Genomic DNA, 7,082 nt, shown 5'->3' with positions numbered 1-7,082 from the left:
TGTCAACTTTTATATAAATCTAGTCAAGCTCTTTTTTATGTGATTGTTGCATGATACTATATATTGATAGACATTATTTTATTAGTAGTCTTTTACTACAATATCACCCCGATGTATATTGTCGCTTTTAGATTTCTCTTAAGATAATTTTTCCTAGTTCTAAACGTAAGAACTTTATTTACTCGAATACATTTTAATTCACATGTTCTTCAATTATTTACTTTCCGATTGATTGTTTGGGATGTGAAACTTTCAATTGAGTCAATTCATGAATCAAAATCTAAATAGGTGAACAAAGCATATAGAGGATTCTCAATGTCTTACCAATTTTAATTAATGAATTTTCTCCATTTTAAATTGTTCAAAAAATCATTAAAACACGCATTTCTCTTCTTTGTTCGATTGCTTACTTTCTTAACGCTTTTTAGTTGCTAATCGTTTCTTGTTCAATTTATCGCCCCCTCGTGGGATCGACCGTCCTAATTGTGCTACAATTGACCGCTTGTTTTTGTACACGTTTGGGCGTAACCAAATTTTAGCGCCGTTACCGGGGAGGTGCAATAACAAGATTGTTCAGTAGATAATTAGCCAAAGAGGTAAGTACTTAGTCTTTATTTATTTATTTTATTTTATCTTATTTTATTTTAGTCTTTTTGTTTAGCACGTTTCAGAAAAAGAAAAAAAAACTTTTTACAGCGTGATTGTTTTATTTGCTTAGTTGTGTCCGTAATTGGTTGCCTTTGAAGTTTGTAAAACTTCTTGTTGTGTCTTTGATTTCTTTAGTTTATTAGTTTGTAAAAAGTGTTGCTGTGTCTTTGAAGTTTTGTCACATTGTTTTTAGTTAAAATTTATACATTTGTTTTAGTGCATTAATCTGTCAGTTTCCGTGTTAGGTTTTAGATATTTCTTAGTCGGCTTATTTTCTTTTCTTTTCTTAATTCTTCTTTACTTTATTTTATTTTTTTATTATTATTATTTTGGTCATTTTGTTCGTCGTTAGTTTTGTTGTTCATGCTTTTGTTAAATTGCAATTACAAATTTTTGTTTCTTAGTCAATAGCTTTAACTCCTTTTTTTTAATTATGTTTCTTATTATTATTAATTGCCTAATATTACTATTTAATTTTTCATTCATAATTAGTATTCATTTTTAGGTTGTGATTCTTAGGTGACCAATTTAGATTTAATAATTTAGGTCTCATAATTTGTATTTTAGGTTTTAGAATAGTATTAACTTAGGGTACTAATATCTAACATTTAACATTTTATAAAACACATCATAAAACTTAATAAATTTTCAAGCAATTTTGTGAAAACATTAAAAAGTACAAACTACGGGAGTTTTGTTTAGGAGGCTGGTTCCTATTAGCGTTTTACGCCACCAGTCTCCTGGGAAAGTTGCTCTATCTAGGAGGTTGATTTTTAAGGAGGCTTCGCCCCACCAATCTTTCCTGAGAGCATTCTTGGGGGTTGCAATTCGCAATTCTACATTATTATTTTCTTTGTTTAAAAAAAATCAAAAATTAAAAAAATTAAAAAAAAGTGAAACATTGTAGAGTGAATGAATCGTTATAGAGACGAATCAGGGAGATTTGCAAGAAGACCGGAAAATCCTAGTGAAGTTTCTTCCCACACGTCTAGTCCTCCCTCGACCCCAGCCTCATTAGCAGTTGAAAATCCATTCGCGATGGCTCAAAACGAGGAGGTCCAGCAGAAGACGTTGAATGATTATCTTCACCCTACACGTACGGCCACACCGTCATGTATAATGTTTCCCCCTAATATGCCAAATTTGGATTTCAAGCTGAACATGATCCAACTCTGGCCGACCTTTCATATGTTAGAGAGCGAGAATCCATACATACATATTAGGGAGTTTGAAGAAGGGGTGGCCACTTTTCACAATCGAACTGAAGCCGCGGACTCTGTGCGATTGAAATTTTTTCCTTTCTCTTTGAAGGACAAGGCTAAAAGCTGGTTATATTCTCTGCGACCTAGGTCTATTGGAACTTAGAAAGAAATGACGACAGCGTTTTTCAACAAGTATTTCCCTCACCATAAGACCAATGGTCTGAAGTGACATATCTCAACCTTTACCCAGAAGGACAATAAAACTCTGTATCAAGTTTGGGAAGGGTTTAAAGATCTGTTAAATCAGTGTCCTCACCATGGATACGAGAGTTGGCGCCTCGTCAGTTATTTCTATGAAGGACTCACGATCTGAGAGTGCCAGTTTATAGAGATGATGTGCAATGGTGAGTTTCTTCAGAAGGACCCTGAAGAGGCTTTTGAGTATCTTAACGAGTTAGCTGTAAAAGCCTACACATGGACTGGTCCAAGTGCTACTTATAACACCAATCAGTCTCGACCAGCTAGAATCTATTAACTAAGGGAAGAGGACAATCTCAAAGCTCAAATTGAGTATTTGACATAACAAATTGAGACCCTCAACACCAAAGAAGGTAAAGAAATTCACATGGTTGCTAGGGCAGAGTTACAAGAGCCTTGCTTCGTTTGTGGAGGGGTGGAACATCTAGCTAAGGATTGCCCTGCTATAATGAAATGATAGGGGTTTATGAGGAGCAATGTAATGCCTTAGGGACATCTCTAACACATACAATCATGGCTGGAGGAACCATCCAAACATCAGTTGGAGAGATTCCAACCAAGCGCAACCATCAGGAGGATAATGGAGAACTGGGCAACAGCCACAACCACCAAAAACATATTCTGCACCTCAATACAATTCGTAACAGCCAAATAGTTCTCTTGAGAACACCTTGCAATCTTTCATGGAGGCGCAAAGTAAGATGAATCAGAAGTTTGAGTCACTGTTCACGTAAATGGTGGATGAAAGTAAAGAAATGAATAGTCAAATCATGAAGCTAACTAGAGCTTTGACTGTTTAAGAACACGGCAAGTTCCCTTCACAAGCTCAGTCAAACCCAAAGGGCCAACATATGGCAAAAACCTCATGTTCTGATAATCAAAGTATAAAGGAGGTAAATGCCATCATTACTTATAGTGGTAAGATTATGGTAGGACCATCAATAAGTGCCACCACTTCGAGTAGTAAGGAAGTTGTCCCTGAAAAAGATGAGTCAACGAATGTTCCGGTAAAGGTGCCTTTTTGCCAAGCTCTGTGTCCAACTGGGAAAGTGTCGGAACACCAAAGTGAGATCCTAGAGCACTTGGCTCAAGTGAAGATTAATTTTCCTTTGCTTCATGTTATCAAGCAAGTACCTGCTTATGCTAAGGTTATCAAGGATCTGTGCACTGTCAAAAGGAAGCACCATGTCAAGAAGACAACATTCTTGACAGAATAGGTAAGCGCGGTGACGAGCTGAAAACACCGCCCAAGTACAAGGATCCCGGTTGTCCCACAATTTCCTGTCAGATTGGGACACATGAGTCCAGCCAAGCTTTGCTTGATCTAGGAGCGAGTGTTAACCTCATGCCATACTCTGTCTACTCGTAACTTGGTCTTGGAGAAATTAAGCCCACATATGTGGTTCTGCAGCTGGCTGATAAATCAATCCAGAAGCCTCGGGGGATAGTTGAGGATGTTTTGGTTCAAGTTGATAAGTTCTATTACCCCGTTGACTTCTTAGTCTTGGATACTCAATCTGTGGTGAGTATGGAGTCTAAGATTCCCATTATCATCAGAAGACCTTTCCTTGCTACAGCCAATGCTATCATCAACTGTAGGAATGGTCTGATGAAGATATCCTTCAAAAATATGACTTTGGAGGTGAAAGTTTTCCACGTTGCAAAGCAACTGCATAATGATGACGAGTGCCACCAAACATTTTTAATTGACACACTCGTCTCAGAGGAGGTTCAATTGCATAGCAATTTCGATGATATTAATGATTTCCTCCGCATTTCTGAATCTGAGAGTTCTGGTCCTTGTGAGTTGGCCAACAACATTGTCATTTCCAAAGACTCACAAGGCAGAGGAACCAAGTTTTGGCAACCACGCTTTGAAGAGCTACCTCGAGAGAAAGAAAAGCCAAAACCATCCACCGAAGTGACCCCAACACTCAAGTTGGCTCAACTACCTCAGGATCTGAAACATGTCTTCTTGGGAGCTGGTAATACCTTTCCCGTTATCATTTCATCTGAACTGGATGTATTCCAAGAGCAATGGTTAGTGGACATGCTTCATGAACATAAATCAGCATTAAGTTGGACGATTGCTGACATTAAGGGTATTAGCCCCTTAATTTGCTCCCATCACATCAACTTGGAAAACGGGGTTAATCCACAAAGGGATCCCCAAATGAGATTGAACCCAACAATGAAAGAGGTCATGAAGAATAAGGTCTTGAAGCTTTTGGGTGCAGGAATCATCTATCCGGTCGCTGATAGCAAGTAGGCCAGTCCAACTCAAGTAGTACCCAAGAAATAAGGGGTGACAGTGGTAGAGAATGAGAAAGGGGCTCTTGTTCCCATAAGGACTGTGACGGGTTGGCGCATGTACATTGACTATCAAAAATTGAACGCCGCCACCCGCAAAGATCACTTCCCACTTCCATTCATTGACTAAATCCTAGAACATGTGGCTGGCATCCTTACTATTGCTTTCTTGATGGCAACTTAGGTTACTATCAGATCGAGATTGCATTAGAGGATCAGGATAAGACTACTTTTACATGTCCTTTTGGTACTTATGCTTTTCAACTTATGCCATTTAGGTTGTTTAATGTACCAGCCACCTTCCAGAGGTGCATGATGAACATTTTCAGTTACATGGTCGAGAAGTGTATGAAAGTGTTCATGGATGACTTGACCGTCTTCGGTGAATCCTTCGACTCATGCCTTCTCAACTTAGAAGCTGTTCTGACTAGATGTGAAGAGAAAGGCCTTGTGCTTAACTAGGAGAAGTGTCACTTCATAGTATCATCAGGCATAGTCGTAGGGCATGTTGTTTCAGAGAGAGAGATTGAGGTTGATCAGTCTAAGGTTGAACTTATCTCCAATTTGCCCACCCCAAAAACTATTAAAGAAGTTCGGTCATTTCTAGGGCATGCTGGTTTTTATAGGAGGTTCATACATAATTTTTCAACGATTTCTCATCCATTATGTAACCTCCTAGCCAAAGATTCTATTTTCGAGTGGATGCCTAAGTATGAGGATGCCTTCCAAACACTCGTGGCAAAATTTACTTCCGCCCCCATCATTTAGTCACCTGATTGGAGCTTACCATTTGAGATCATGTGTGACGCAAGCAACCATGCTGCTGGGGCTGTCCTAGGTCAGAGAAGGGAGGGGAAGCCCTTTGTTGTGTACTACGCTAGCAAAACTCTTAACAGTGCTCAAATGAATTATTCAACCACTGAAAAAGAGTTTCTCCCTGTAGTGTTCGCACTTGACAAGTTCCGTGCGTACTTGATAGGTTCACCCATTACCATCCTTACAGATCATTTCACCCTCAAGTATCTCCTTTCGAAAAAGGATGTTAAGGCGTGATTAATTCGGTGGATCCTTCTGTTGCAAGAATTTGACTTGACCATTAAGGACAAGAAAGGTGTTGAGAATGTTGTAGCGGATCACTTCTCTCAATTGGACTTTAAAGACTCTACTGATGCCCCTGCCATTTGAGATGACTTCCCTGATGAACATCTTTTCGCGGCCACTAAGCTACCTTGGTATGCTCACATCGTCAATTACTTGGTGACCGGCGAACTTCCTTCTTATTGGAGTGCATAAGATAAGCGCAAGTTTCTGGTCGAAGTGCGTAATTTCTTTTGGGATGATCCATACCTGTTTAAGTACCGCTCCGACCAAATCATGAGGCGTTGCATTCCTGATGACGTGATTCTTAGTGTTTTGAACTTCTGTCATAACGATGCTTGTGGTGGTCACTTTTCTATGAAAAAGACTGCCACAAAAATCTTACAGTGTGGTCTTTATTGGCCTACTTTGTTCAAGGATACTAATGAGTTTTGTCGTTCATGTGTGAGGTGCCAAAAGTTCGGTGCCCTGTCCCGGCGCCATATGATGCCCTTGAACCCAATTCTTGTGATAGAGATATTCAATTGTTGGGGGATATATTTTGTGGGACCTTTTCCACCTTCTACTGGTTACCTCTACATTCTCCTTGTTGTGGATTGTGTTTCCAAATGGGTAGAAGCCATGCCGTGTCGAACTAATGATAATGCGACAGTTGTAAAGTTATTGAAAGAGAATGTGTTATCTAGGTTTGGTACTCTGTGCGCTATCATTAGTGATCAAGGCACTCATTTCTGCAACCGATCTTTTGAAGCTCTCATGCAAAAATATGGTGTCACTCGTAAGGTTGCAACTACCTACCATCCACAGACTAATGGTCAAGCTAAGTTGGTGAATAGGGAGATTAAATAGATTCTAGAAAAGACGGTAAATCCCGACCGTAAGGATTGGCCTTCACGTCTTCTTGACGCTCTTTGGGCATACTGTACTGCTTATAAGTCCCCTCTTGGGATGTCTCCCTATAGGCTTGTCTTTGGAAAAGCCTGTCATTTACCTGTAGAGCTCGAACATAAGGCTTATTGGGCTATCAAAGCCTTTGACTTCGATATTAGTTCTGCAGGTGTTAATCGCAAGGTCCAACTATCAAAAATTGAGGAGCTGAGAAATGATGCTTACGAAAATTTCAAGATCTACAAGGCAAAGATGAAAGCGGCACATGATAAACAGATCCTGCGAAAGAACTTTGAGCCGAATCAGAAGGTGCATCTCTATGACTCCCGTTTGCATCAACACCCAGGTAAGTTGAGGTCGCGGTGGACTGGTCCATTTGTGGTGAAACAAGTTTTTCCCAACGGTGCTGTCGAAGTCGATGACCCGAGCGATGGGAGAGTATTTTGAGTCAATGGGCAGAGACTGAAGCATTACATTGAGTGTGTAAGCCAGGCTGAAGAGATCATTCTCGAGGCTCCAGTTTACCAACCTTGAGGAGTTTGCTTCCAACACTTTTGTATCATATTTTTGTTTCTTTGTTTCGTTTGGTATGGTTTGTGTGCTTTTATTTTTAGTTTGTTTTTGTGTGCTTTTATATTTGTTTGTGTGTTTTGGCGATTTAGTTCAAGAGGCTCAGCT

General features: G+C 39.6%; 1 non-coding gene across 1 annotated transcript; it reads right to left on the bottom strand.

Moving 5' to 3' along the window:
- Window positions 1-2,067: 2,067 nt before the first annotated feature.
- On the bottom strand, window positions 2,068-2,174 carry LOC112092613. Its single transcript, XR_002902665.1, has one exon. It is a non-coding gene; the product is annotated as a small nucleolar RNA R71 (small nucleolar RNA).
- Between the last annotated feature and the right edge of the window lie 4,908 nt (window positions 2,175-7,082).

Source organism: Morus notabilis, unplaced genomic scaffold, assembly GCF_000414095.1.
Source record: "Morus notabilis unplaced genomic scaffold, ASM41409v2 Scaffold5, whole genome shotgun sequence".
Classification (NCBI taxonomy): domain Eukaryota; kingdom Viridiplantae; phylum Streptophyta; class Magnoliopsida; order Rosales; family Moraceae; genus Morus; species Morus notabilis.
Note: the sequence above shows the minus strand (reverse complement) of the source record. Positions and strands in the feature narration are given on the sequence as shown.